Source organism: Solea solea, chromosome 1 (genome assembly GCF_958295425.1).
Source record: "Solea solea chromosome 1, fSolSol10.1, whole genome shotgun sequence".
In the NCBI taxonomy this organism is placed as follows: domain Eukaryota; kingdom Metazoa; phylum Chordata; class Actinopteri; order Pleuronectiformes; family Soleidae; genus Solea; species Solea solea.
In genome coordinates, this window is record NC_081134.1 from 17,241,649 (window position 1) to 17,255,779 (window position 14,131).

At 41.5% G+C, this 14,131-nt stretch overlaps 1 protein-coding gene across 1 annotated transcript in view; it reads left to right on the forward strand.

The window, feature by feature from the left end:
- The window catches only part of LOC131456694 (collectin-12-like), a 54,247-nt gene that overhangs the window by 15,246 nt on the left and 24,870 nt on the right, over positions 1-14,131 (forward strand). The window lies entirely within an intron of this gene.

Here is a 14,131-nt window from a genome sequence, read left to right on the forward strand (position 1 = left end):
GATTAAAGCAATGCTGCAACTTTTGCTGAACATGCACTTACACTCTTCACATGTTTTTTACCTGCTCACCAAACATGTTGTTTGTCTTTGTGTTTTAAATCCACATTATTTCTGTACATTACTGCCTTTTCATTATTTTCTCCTTTCCTCTTCTTCTCCTCTGTCTCCTTCTGGATTTAATCATCCATTACTAAATCTGATCTGTACACAAACTGCACCTATAGGACAGAGCTATAGGTGCAGAGTGTGAAAGAAAGAGGCTCCGGTCTCCCTACGACAGATCAAAATGTTTTTAAAGCTTTTCATTTAACTTGAAAATGTTGCTTTTGTACGGAACTGTGGTGCATTTGGCCCTTTAATGTCATCTTGTGTCAATTGAGTTGTCTGTATTAGTGAATTATTATTATAACTAGTATGTGCTTCGAGTTTACTCAACTTCCCAGTGTCTTGTGTCTTCTGACTTTTTGACCATATGGATCAGAGCAGTAAATCGCCTCATTTTGACATCCAGTTGTGTATCTCGTGTTTAAGTTTGTGAAAATCATGGTGGTGTGTGGTTGTGCAGTGTATTTCATTTTCACTGGAGACAGACAGGGTTGTTGAATTGCAGATGTAGCTATTACTTTAACGCACAAAATCGCAACAGGCAGAAATGAAAGGAAAGGAGCAGTGAAGATGTAGCTGCTCACTTATTAAAGGGGCTGCATATAAAGTACTTTGTTATGAATTGAATATTTTTTTCCTGCACACTGACTTTCTGGATTTCCACATTCTCATATGTTCCCCTTAAATCTAAAGGATGTTATGTTACATGCACTCCTGTATGCTTCAGGTAAACATCAGTGGCTGACCTTCCGCCCACTGTTACCAGAGCTGAGCAGTGAGAACTGAGTTGTTGAAGTTTGCGTAGGAATTGAGTCTGTTAATGTCAACAAAGGACCAGTTCCCAGCACAACACAACACAACACAACACAGACTTTAACATAAACCTTGCAAAAGCATAAAAAAGTGTGCGTGCAAGCATAGCAATGAGGCTGCACGTCACTTACAGCCACACATGTCACTAGGAACAACTGCTTTTGGTGTTGCTCGGGATAGAAGGTGGTTGCACTGTATATGTTTGGGTGGTATAGAACATGTGACTATAAGGAGACTCCAGCAGGCTTGAACTAGTGCAGGCTCCATGTGTTATCAAGCCCGGAGATCAAAATGTGTTCCAGCTGCCTGGACTATAGCACATACAGTAAAGAAACTGCAGATATTAGCGACTTACCTCCCATTAACTCCACATGTCTTATAGCAGACCTTACTGCCACTGTTGTTGCATCAGCAGAAAACTATTGTACGTCTTTCCAACGACGCTTTGTTTGTTGTAGTGTTGTAGCACTGGCTTCCCTGGTGCACAGGTTCAGTCCAGAGAAATCACACATAAACAGTCATGGCTGCTCAGTTTCAGTATCCTTACTTTGGCCACGACCTCAACAAAGTCGGTTGTTTACTTTTTGAGTTATGTTTGTCAGACAGACACGATATAATCTCTTTGGTGCAGGTAATTAGATAGAGCACTCTTTGTGGTGCAGCCCATTGCTTAAAGGGTATTTGGCTTGTAACAGGCATTTGAGATATGAACCTTGTTGCCGGGTTCGGAGCCAAAGAGGTCAAGGGCTGGGATACCTTTGAGCAAGGTACCCAATACCCATTGCTCCCCATTGATTGGATTAATTGGACAATCTAAATTTGAAGTAAAAAGAAATCTCAGTCAAATATGCGGATCACTGAAAAGCAGGTGGCGACCACTAGAGAGGGAGAAGCCGACAGCTCTCCACGCGCAGGATGTTACTGCATCTAAGGACCTGGTCGCTGTTATTGCGTTCCTTGTCAGAGGAGAGCCAGTTTCAGCTTGAGCGTACAAGCCCTAGGTTCCATCCATACTCAAATGAGGGTCCATATCGGTCTAGTTTTTCTCGATCTTCAATTCCATGTATTAGTAGTGATGATTTCACACCAGGAAATCACCCTCAGTTGTGCTTCCTAATATTCTTTGAGCACTGAGTTGTACATGCGTGGGTCCCAGCAGATTTTCTTGTAGAATGTCGAGCAGTTTTCCGTCTTGTTCGTCGTCTCTTTTGACCAAAACAAGAACGTGCCATCAACTGGCGACATTTACGCCACATGAACCCGAGCAGATCTCTGCACGCATGGAGCTAAGGATTGATTAGCCAGTACACCAATCAAGTCACCAGGCATTTTCTCCTGGTCCTCTCTATATGTCCTTCTGTATATGAAGTTTGACAGTTCTACAGTTGTAGATCAGCGTCCGTCTGTCACTGGTTTATATATAAACATAGTTATTTTGACGAGAATTGGCCTAACCACCTCATCACACCGCCCTCATACCACTGCGACCGACTGTCATCTGATGGCCATAATGGGTGTTTGTTAAGCTCTCCATTCAGAGCACGATTTGGCTCGGGCACAAAAACAACGCGCACAATTTCTGCATGTGGCTCAGCGTCAGTATTGCACTTGATGGAAGTCCTTTGGCCCCAGATGAGGCCAACATCAACCTTGCTGCTTCCTTTCATTGAAAAACAACAGAGAGCTCGAATGCAATGTGTGTTTTTCTTTGTTCTGCAGTGAGTCACATTTCTCCTCTCTATCCAGCTTTCAAAACTGGCTGTGGTGAAGCTGGTCGCTCTGGCTGTGATTACTTGGCAAAAAAAAAAGTGTTTTCTCTTGTTTATGCTTTAGCACTTGTATTTTCGGAGATACAGAAAAATGCTCATGTGTTGCGCAAAGAAACTGTCATGTAGCATCATTTCAGTGTTTCAGTGACCATTTCAGGTCAGGTGTGTGTGTGTCGTCTCTGAACAGGTTTACATCAGATTTTATATTTACAGGATTAACTGCACACTGTTGAGTATAGTTGAGTGCAGTAGTTCGCCCATATTTAACAAAAACACCTGTTCTCACTTGTTTCTTGAAACACTCTAGATAGATAGATAGATAGATAGATAGATAGATTGTTTGTGAGATATGCAGACTGGACTTTACTTTGTTGAGCTAAGAGCCATGTATTAGTAAATACAAATGAATGTTCAAATAAGTTCACACAGCGCCGATGAAGACTTTCACCTCCAAACAACCCCGTGTGTCCGAGCAACAGCTACGTGGTGTTAGCAAAGCGAGGCAGCTGCAGATGGTTGTGGTTTGGCTGAAAACATAAGAAAAGCACACACGAAAAAAGGGTCAGAAGAAGTCGATTCTACCGTTAAAACGACCTGGACATTCAGCAGTTTGACAATCGGCCTCAGTCAAGGCAGCAGCAGTGATTTTGGTCACTACTCGAAAATCCTAGGGAGGGAGCGACAGAAGCCACACACTGGAGCTAGCATTGAACTGTGATTTCATATTTGCTGTACTATAATCACCTGTTGGCTGTACTATACTTATTGTTATAGTTTAACATTGAAGTCAGTCAGAAAACTTCGAAATGAGTGGGAACGTTAGACTGTGGAGGGCAGCATTGCACCTCTTGGTGTACGCACTGCCACAACTTTGAAGTCGGTGGATTTACGAGATTAAATTGGATACTGTTGGTGGAAAGGGATCCTTTTGCTGTGAATGTTAGTTATTTTAATTTTAAAATGGGCCCTTTTTCTTCATTTGGACATGGTCACATTTGCATCTCATTAACAGTCAACATACAGTACTAGTTAGCAACTTTATCATATTAAGTCTATATCTGTTTGAGAGATGCTATTTCTACACACTCAGTCATTTATCTCTGTTTTAACAACTGCAATACAAGGATGTTTCTGTGTTTTCTGTGATGTAAACAATGTGCATATGGCATTAATTGGAAAATCAGCTATATTTAGCATAACTCTTCAACTTGTTTCATCATAGACCACAGTGAAGCTCAAACAGCCTGAGCATGCAGTCAGATACTATCACCTCCGTCGTCAGCATCTTTTGCCAAAAAACAAAGCCAGACTTGGCCTGACTGGTTGTATCCACACGATGTGGTTTTATTTGCTCTCATGGGCGATGAATCTTGAAAGTGCTGTGCAGTGATGGGATGGAGTACAGGCTGGAGCTGATGCAGATCAGGCTAAGGTGATGATTGTTGTTGATTCAGTATCCTAAGTGCTTCCACAGCGGGCCACCCAGCAGACGTGACCACACAGAAACCGACTGTGCATAATGCTCTGCAAAGTTAGCTCCAATTTGTTACTCGGCACCCGAGCAGTGGTTTTGGACTGTGATGAACGCGTAATAAAATGTTCTTAGTCTGCGTGACAAAACAGGCCTCAGTTTGTTTGTGCTCCCCGTTGTTGTGGTCACGTAGAAATTAGGAAGATACAGTTATTTTTTTATTTTTCAGATATCGTCCAAGGCACAGAGTTGCATTGCTTCACTGTCAAAGCAATTTTGGATAAAATGACCTTCACCCAGACGATAATGGTCATAATTATAGAATCATTTGATATTGATGACACTTATATAATCCACATTTCACAAAATGCTGGACATTTTGCCTTGGTAATTGGAAAATGAGTTGGGGGTAGGTTCTTGAGAAATAATGAGGCCGGTGAGGCAGTACATTGCACCCTGAAACATTCCACTTCCAAACTGCAACATCCTGAAGGTTCACTTGATGCTTGTGTGAACTTTGCCCAACCCTTTAAATGATTAAAACCAGCAATGAAAACAGTTTTATATCTAATGTGGGTTTTGCCATAGAAGTGGTCGTGGCTTGTTCCATGTCCCGCTCTTTTATTACCATGTGTTGGCAAACTTCACTTGTAAAAGTGAAAAAGTGAGTTTTACAGCATGAAACAGATTCGCTTTTCCAAACAGATCTGTCGAGCAGCTGCTTTATAAACTGTATACATATATATCTATATATATATATATATATATATATATATATATATATTCTGTGAAAAATGAAGTAGTCTCTGCTTCACGACATCCATTTTACTGACCTCAGTGCACATCATTATTAGAGCCTTTTGTTTTGATCACACAACTGGTTTGTGACAAAGAAATGATGACGTCTGGTCACACATTTTCACCATGGTCCACGTTACATTTATTCAGATTTCTATTGAAGTGTGATTTATAAATTGTCTTGTTCTCCACCCAGGCCAATAAAGTTAGTTTATGGCTTCCATATTTTTCTTAATTTATGCATGTGATTAACGGTAATGGAGAACTGTCTGTTTTAACAGAACATTTTTATTAATACAAATGATAAAATGTGCTTTTTAGTGGGAGACACGTGTGGCATGCACTGTGATTTGGTCGATACAGTGTTGTGTAAACTATGAGGGTAACGGCCTGTAATGTTTTTTTCTGTAGATCTTGATTGTCTTTTCTAACCCCTTAAGTAAAGTTGGACTGACACACATCACATCAACTTTAGTGGAGCTATGCTATCATTAAGTCGAGTGGTCACTTCTCAGTGCTAGAAAAAATTGAATTGTTTTGTAGGGAACTGTTCCTAAAGGTGGTTAAATATCCAGTAACACTCATTAACATCAGACTTTTTCTGCAATGCTAATAGTTCATTCAGTGTTCACTGCTTTGTCTTCCACATGTGGGTCGTGGGGGAGGCTGGAGCCAATCCCAGCTGAAAGGCGGGACAGGTCTCCAGTCCATTGCAGGGCCAACACACAGAGACATTCACTCACACCTATGGTCAATTTAGAGTGTCCAATTAACCTCTGTGTCCAATAAATCTCATTTGGAGTGTGGGAGGAAGTCAGAGAACCCATGAGCACACAGGGAGAACAAGGAAATCCACACAGAAAGGCCCTTGGTCAAACTGGGATTTGCACTGGTGACTTAATTGCTGTGAGGCAACAGTGCCCCATGGTAAACGTTAGAATTGGCATTTACTCCCCCAAAGATGCAGGTTCTTTATCTTTATCTTTATCTTCATAGTGTGGGTGAAGGTGGTCATTTTGCCATGGGCTGTGTTATTTTGGCAGTCTTATAGCTGAGTCTGCAGCAAAGTTATCAGTGACAGATATAAAATCAAAACAAATTTTAAATTGACCGTAGGTGTGAGTGTGCGATGGACTGGCGATCTGACCAAGGTGTACTCATGTGATCCTCATGTGACCCTCATGTGGAGGATAAAGTTGTACAGGATGAATTGATGGATGGATGTATGTATGTACCTACCAATTTTGGTGTAAAAGAGGTAAAAGAGCTGATTTTTAAAGCATGGCAGATAAAATATCTTGGTTGAAAATGAGAATTGTTGAGCTGTAAAATGCCCATAAGAAATGTGTGAATTGTGCATGTTGTGACGTGTACTTGCATGACCTAGCTTTAAAACCCCTCCATGTTAATGGTGTAGATGCAGGTGCTATGTGAGCAGTATTGTTTACGGGTTTCTGCAGGAATATTAATTCTCACTTGCATTAAAAAAAAAAAAAAAAAAACTCCCTGCCAACACCACGGTCCACCACACTTTGCAGATTTGCCTCCGACTCTTTATGAATTTCACTCTTCTCTTCTGGAATCTGCTGACTAGAACACCAAGACTTATTTTTGATATTTGATCCTGCCTCACAAAATATCCCCCAATTCAGTGGCCTGCTCTGTTTATGAGGCACACTTGCATGCTTCAAATTTTCTCACGGGATTACAATACAGTATATGACCTATATGTAACGTCTGTCCTTCTCTAACCAAATGCAGATGCAATGACAGAATCACTTCATTTACTAGGCCATATAACTGTTTTCTCTACCAATTAGACCACATTTTTGCATTTCAGCACTTTGGGGAAAAAAAACAAGAATCTGCAACCTGCTCAGCTAACAAGAAAGACACCCTGAGGTTTTTCACAGAGGGTTACCTTTTTTCTAGTTCTGTGGATATTGTTTCCAAAGGTTTTTTCTTCTCTTGCTATTGCACAACCTCCATGGAACTGGGGTTAGTCCATTCATGCCGGAGTACTTAATGGACTTTGCAGTTGTATAAACTTTGCAGAGGAATCTTCGTGCTGTCCACATGTGATCTGATCACTCAGGACGAGTATTAATACCAAGTGTAAAAATAGCAATTAGAACTCTTCTATGATAATCAATATATTTAAAGACAATCATATAGCGATACGTAATGATATCTGCCTGCCTGAAGAAAAAACAAAGTGTCTGTGGAAGTTCAAAAGTGCACGATATCTCTTATTTATTCACAACAAAGTGCATAAAGTCTATGTATTGAACATGGACGGAGCGTCTCTTAACGTAGCTTTCTCCACCATTATCCCGCCGTAAACTCCCTCTTCTTCAGCCAGGTAACTTCAGCCCAAGTTTCCCTCATTCATTTGCGCAGCGCCACCAGGAGGAGACATGAAGTAGTGACGCCCGGCGAGTGAAACTGGCAGGGACTGTTTACTTTAAAGCGCCTTAATTCATTAATGAAAATATCAATACTTGTCCTGGCATGAGGAAGGACGGTGATATATTACCAAACTTGTATTTTGACCCACCCCTAATTAAAACCTGACATCCACGGTGGAGTTGTGCATATTTATAGCCAATCACTGTCCTTTGAATCAATCACATGATGCCAAAAATACTCGGAATTACATTTCCCTTCTCTGAGCAGTTGTACGTGTCAGAATTTCTACATTTCTTAAGACGCACGTCTGGCTATAGAATACAGGATTGGATGGATAATAACTTGCCAAACAGGATGTTTTCCATAAGAGGAGGATGTGTGTCTGCATTGTATTTCCCAGTTTATTATTGGTGTTATTTTGCCAAAGACTTCAAAAGACTTTTTCAGCTGTGTCAGCTTTAGTCAAACTGTGTTTGTGTGTGTGTTTGTATGAGTAATTGGGGCATCTCATACTGTTCAGACATGCAGCCATCCTTATTTTGTCCCTAGAGAATGTCATTTACGGATCTCTGGCTGTAAATCCTTCACTCTCCATGAGAAGGAAGTGAATGCCAATGAGAAATCTCTCATAAAAACACCCAAAATAGCCTACTGCCAAGTTTGCACCTTTTTGTTTTTTCTCATGATGCCTGGCACGAAGGGACGCTGTATCAAATGTTTGCATGTGCCCTTTGATTTGGCTTCACTGTAACAAGGTCCAGATGTTGTAGACGGACGGGGCCCACTTTAAATTGTCATAAACCTGTTAGCAGTGAGTGAATAAAAAAAAAAGGGATCACAGCTTTGGCATGCAAGGCTAGCTCAGCAATTCAGAGAAGCTAATGTCTAAGTAATTTGTCTCAGCAGTAACTTCCTCTGTTGGAGAGTGTTTACTTGTTAACATTCCATTTGGCAACTCTTATTACTCGGGTAGCTATTTAGAGCCAGAGGGGGACACCACGACCCCAGTGCACCTTGTTAAATCTCGGTTGATTGTTGTCTTTGAAATGAAGTCGGAGGAACTGTCTTCAGGCCTGCACGGCACAAGGCAAGATGAATATGTACAAGCACACAAAGTTAGTCTATTAGTCTAAAATTACAGTGGATCATCAGTAGAGATGAGCATTCATCTGCTTTGTCATTTTATTTACTTAAATTCAAGTGTAAAATATGGACACATCTGCTGGAAAATCTACACTCTGCAGTCAAATGTAAATAGTCTGCCGAATAAGGGATTGTTCAGGGATGGGAATATAGTAGCATGAGTGTGAGTCTGACTTTAACGCTGCAACATTTACTGTGCAGATGAAGGCAGAGGAATGATGACGGGTTAAATCTAACAATCACTCCCGGTTACCATGGAGATGCAGATATTTAGAGCCGATATTAAACTCTCTGTCTACATTTTGTATAATACAATACTTTTTACATGAAATATATTATGTCAGCTCGGATTGGCACCAGCAGCCCTGCGATCCTCATGTGGACGATAAAGCGGTAGACAATGGATGGATGATGCGTAAACTGACTGCACCTGCCCTCTAAAATGACAGCACAGACTTTTTCTGTCACTCAATTGTCATTTATATGGATGTTTGGTTACAGATTCTAATTAGCAAGAATTATAATTACTAAATAAAATCAAGATCATTATATTAAAACACTGATACCACTAATGGGTGAAATGCCTGATGGACCCCTAGCATACATACCAACTGCACATTTAATCATCAAATAAAAACTAATCCAAGTGGGATAAATCACACTTGCCGTGAAACTGCTCACAACCCAATTTCCTGGCATTTGATTCAATCGTAACGGTCCACAAGCAGACATGCGCTGAACTGCAGTTGTTCTATGCGAGAATGCAAATATCCCGTAAGTCATTGTGGACGTTCTCTGTAGCCAGCGAGCGAATAAAACCACTGGACTATATCGAAGTGAGCTCATGTGAGAAAACAGCTGGAGAAGTTGTGGATCATTCACAGTCGTCCTGCCTCTCGCATGTGTGACCCAGGCGCGTGTCCAGCACCCAGTTCTTGTCTGGAAAAAGAATGTCACGTCAGGTCACACAGTGTCAACTGGGATGCTTCCACCGAAGCCGACTGTGACCTTTCAATCATGAATGAAGACAGTCAGTGTGTATAAATATTTTTGAAATTGCTATTGGAAAGCAGTCGTATGTCCCACGAGAATGTTTATTACACCTCTTCATTCAAGTGGGTTGCCATAGCGTGTTTCGTGTTCAACACCAAACTGGTACCGTATATCAGAATAATTATAGAAATGACCAAGTGTAACTTGAATCACAATGAGCTGTAATTGTAGATTTAACAGTTTGTTTGTTTGTAGACACATATCATGTGTGTCCCCACTAGAAATAAGAGACAAAATGCCATCTGTCAGACTCCATTCAGGTGGAACAGAGAGACACGGCCTGGCTGCGACTACTGCTTTTTGGCTTGTGATCGCATTCAGAGTGTAAAGTATAAGAATTCCTGTGGTAGCCGCCCGTTTACTGTATATAACATAGTATTAACACTCCACACAAAGGGTCTTCACACAAAAAGGCTTGAGTCTGTACAGGCTGTCTTTGTGTTGCCATGGAAATTTCCACTGCCAGCCAGTAGTGAGACGGGAGGCAAGTCTAATGGCAGGTACATGGAATAAGGGAATAAGTGTTGAAATTTTTTTTTTTTTGACTGAGTCAGAGTCCAAATGAAATACAGCTGTTTCGCAGACACCACACTGAACAGTCCCCATCTGTCTCTTTTCCGTTTCTCTTCTCCTGCCTCTAGTGGTCTGATTAACAATTACAGGGCTGAACCACAACTGACTGGTATATTTAAATGATTTTAAATAAGGGCTGAGCGTACAGACAAAACCATGATCACGACTGATTGACCGGACTGTTTCTCTATGTAAAATCAGGGCCCTAAAAGAAAAAGATGTTATAGAGCATTTAGGCCAAAGAACATTTCTGAACAGATTTTAATCTGGGATTTCAGAACACATATTTCCACGACACCACCATAAACATCCATCCATGCATCCATTGTCTACCACTGTCTTAAAAAGTGTCCGTTTGTTTTTAACGGAGCCGGTGAACACAAGCCGTGGAGCCATGTCCATTCAAAAAAAGCCAGTCCGATGTTGACTCGTGTTTGGCTCCTCGCTTGGTCAAATATTGCTTCCTCCTCCAACAACGGTTTTCTCTTTGTCTGTCTTCTTTTTCACCGGCTCTGCCATTGACCAACGCCTGAAATAACAGTATCGCTAACTTGATCTTATAGCCGGTAGTTGGCTACCAGCTATAAGGACTGCAGGTCGGCGGCCTTGATCTTGCAAGGATGGTTTCAGCAGTGGCTGAACTGATTGTTATGGACTTTTAGGGCTTCATAGACGAGGTAATGATAGCAGATACACACCCAAACGAAGTGTTAATTGGCTCTTCCGGGCCATGGCCTCTTTAAATGTCATGGCTGTTTATCCAGCCATGACATTTAACACATGTATGGATTTAAAACAGGCAAAAGACAGTGAACTGACATGAGCACATCTGTCTTTATTTCTAGTGCAACCAAGCAATAAACAATAGGAGACACGTGGTTGTCAGTGGCTTAATAATGATAATAAGACACCATATCATCCACCGCTAAGCTCCTCTGATATTTATTTGTCCCTTGAGGATATGTGGCCGGATTCCAGCCTGTTGATTGGGACATTTGGCTGCTGTCCCAATTTCCCAACATCATGTTCTGCACCCAACTGTTTGCTGGAGCAAAAGCAAAAATGTTTTCGATCAGTCCACTCGCTGACATGTTTGTGTCAGCGTATTTATGTTCTATGCTCGTCTTGTGTTTCGACAGCAGAGGTCAAGAACGGCCCCATATGGCTGCATAACACATAACACACTTATGACACAGAATAGTTGAATAAGCAATAAATAAATATCAGTGTTGTGTCATTCTTTCAAAAGATTGTATGTGAACTATGATATATAACCAATAGTTCCACCATAACCTTTCAGTATAATGTAAATCAAGAGATCTCTTGATCCCTCCTATTGGCTCTTCCACAACAACTCCGGATCTCTTTGGAGGAAAGATCACTACTCCAGCATCAGCAACAACTTCCACCATTGTTTAAAAAAACTCAAATCTAAAAGTCTGAAAGACAAGTGTGTCATTTAGTGCTGATGAGAGAAGTTCGGGACAGAGAACTCACCTGTAGAACTCTTTTGGATAAAGCAACTTTTCTGGCTTCATACCTACTCCAACTTCAACAAGTTCTCTGGCCACCTTGGAAGTGTTTTCCTCAGTGCTGTGTACCATGTCATTAACAAAAGTGATGTTTCAGCAATTTACCTTGGTACAGAAAGCACTCCACTGAGAAGAGGTGGGAAAATATTGTGACCCTGGACAGAGCCACTGGCTGCCCTGCCCAGAGTGAATTTCCATGTCCGTTCAGCGTCTGGGGCTACGACGTCTCCCTGCCAGGTTATATAACGCTGTCTGTTGTAAATAAGTCTTGGAACTCTGAAGTTTGCCAACTAAAGTTATTCACGTGTTATTCACAGTCCTGACAATTAAGGTTTGGCTTTATGATTGCAGTTTTTCTTTGACTATTCCTATAATCAGTACCAAGATTGACATGTGAGACGGATAAAGAGATGCCACAGCCCTGCTTGTAAAGCTTGTAATACTGTTGTGGTATAGGCTAATAATTACCCAACCTTATAGTAGCAACTCTTGGAGAACTCATTAACCAGTGAGCACCACAGCAGGTACCAACATTTGAACACACAAATCGATTCAATTAGCAAACGTGTGAATTCTAAAAATGAGCTGAGTCGCACATTATTGAAATGCTCTGATTGAGAAGATTTAAATGGTTCTTAAACGTTTATGCTCCATTTTAATGATACAATCTGGCAGACATCAGTAATCAGTCTGATTATTAGAACATCCAGAACTGTGAAACCCTTCATGAAAGGATTTTGACTAGGAGAGAGTATTTTGAAACACAGCATGATGAACACACACACACACACATGATATTGCCTATGGTCTAGTTCAAAACTAATGAACTCAGAAATACCTCCATTGCCCTGCTCTTGACCCAGAACCTGCAGACGGTCTGCTGAGTGTTTACATGGTGTGATGTTGTCCTTTTAACAGCATGTGTTCAGGAGCACGAGAGTGGCCTGATATCCATGTCTCTGTCCACGGCTGGGCCTCTTTGAGATGGTCAGACGTGATGTTTGCACAGATGTGTGGGTCCAAAACATAGAGGCCAAACATCCAGTATGCTTATGGTGGTCCTGGGCCACCCCTGACTGGGGAGGACGGAGCCTCCTTTGGCTACAGGCTGAGTCTCTTCATGGAGTGATGTTACTTCAATGGGTAGAGCGAGGCCTCTGACACAGTCTGAGGAGGATGTCAGTCCAGCTGGGGAATTTGTAAAGCTTCCCCAAGTGGAGACAATAGACCTACCCACAATACTGAGTTGCAGGTTTTAAACACATCATGGTGTTTTAAATGACTATTTAATTGATTATCAAACAAGAAGTAGACCCAGTGACACAGCATTATAAAGTTGTGTTTCTTGCCTCATTGAACCTATTTGTAATGACAGTGGCCTATTCAGGATCCCAGGATAGTCCCATTTTAGACCTTTAAATTGTAGTGCATCCACCCATCCATCCATCGTCAACTGCTTATCCAAGATAGTTTGAAAAAGCTGTCATTAAGACTGCATAGAAACTCTCTCTCTCTCTTTCTCTCCCTCTCTCCCTCTCTCTCTCTCTCTCAGATGACACAGATGTCAGTGTATACCCAGATATTAGCTGACTAACCTGAAAAAACGTGGTGTGCCAACAGCCATAGAGGTTTACATCCAGAGGAGAGAGTTTTGTCACAGAGGAAATTTTCTTTTCACTGTTTCAGTGCTGTTAGATAAAAGGTGAAAGGCAGTTCACAAGTAGTAGTAACATTACTGTCGTTGCATTTTCCTCTGGCCACTTTGCCCTGGTGGGGGTGCAGTTCTGAGGATGCTACAGTTCAGAATCACCTTCAGAATCACCTTTATTGTCATTATACAGTGTACAACGAGATTAAAGTTTTATAGTTACGCTTCACTTCCTGGCATTTTGACTTCTTCTCCAGCTAATTTACGACACTGTATGTTAAGTCCAGAGAAACGATGCACCTTGGGTTGATGGTAGGTCAGTGGTAGTTGATCCTGATGGCTGTGCTGGCAGCACGTGAATGGGTATAAAAAAATGCTGTGAATGGCTGAATGGTAAAACTGTAGTGTGAAGCGGCTTTGAGTGGTCATCGAGACTAGAGAAGCACTGTATCAATACAGATACCATTTAGTGCACCGTTTACAAAAGGAATAAATCAATTCTTGTTGGCAATAAATCAACTTGTGGTGTTAAGATCTCGTGCCGCCCGGTGACATTCCCACGCCGCACACAGGAAGAGATTTTGTTTGAGTCACGAGAGACGGAGCTAACGGCAACATTGAGCTATTAAAGTGACAGACGCAAGCAGTTTGGAGTATGTGTCCATGTAACATTTCAGAAATGAATTCCACTGCTCAAAAAAACCTGGCCATTCACCAGTTCAGTTTATGTAGTAAATGCATCTTGCCCCAGTCGCGCTGTGCTGCTCCTGTATACACACAAATGCTCCCTCAGTCTGTTACATTGTTCTGTTCACAA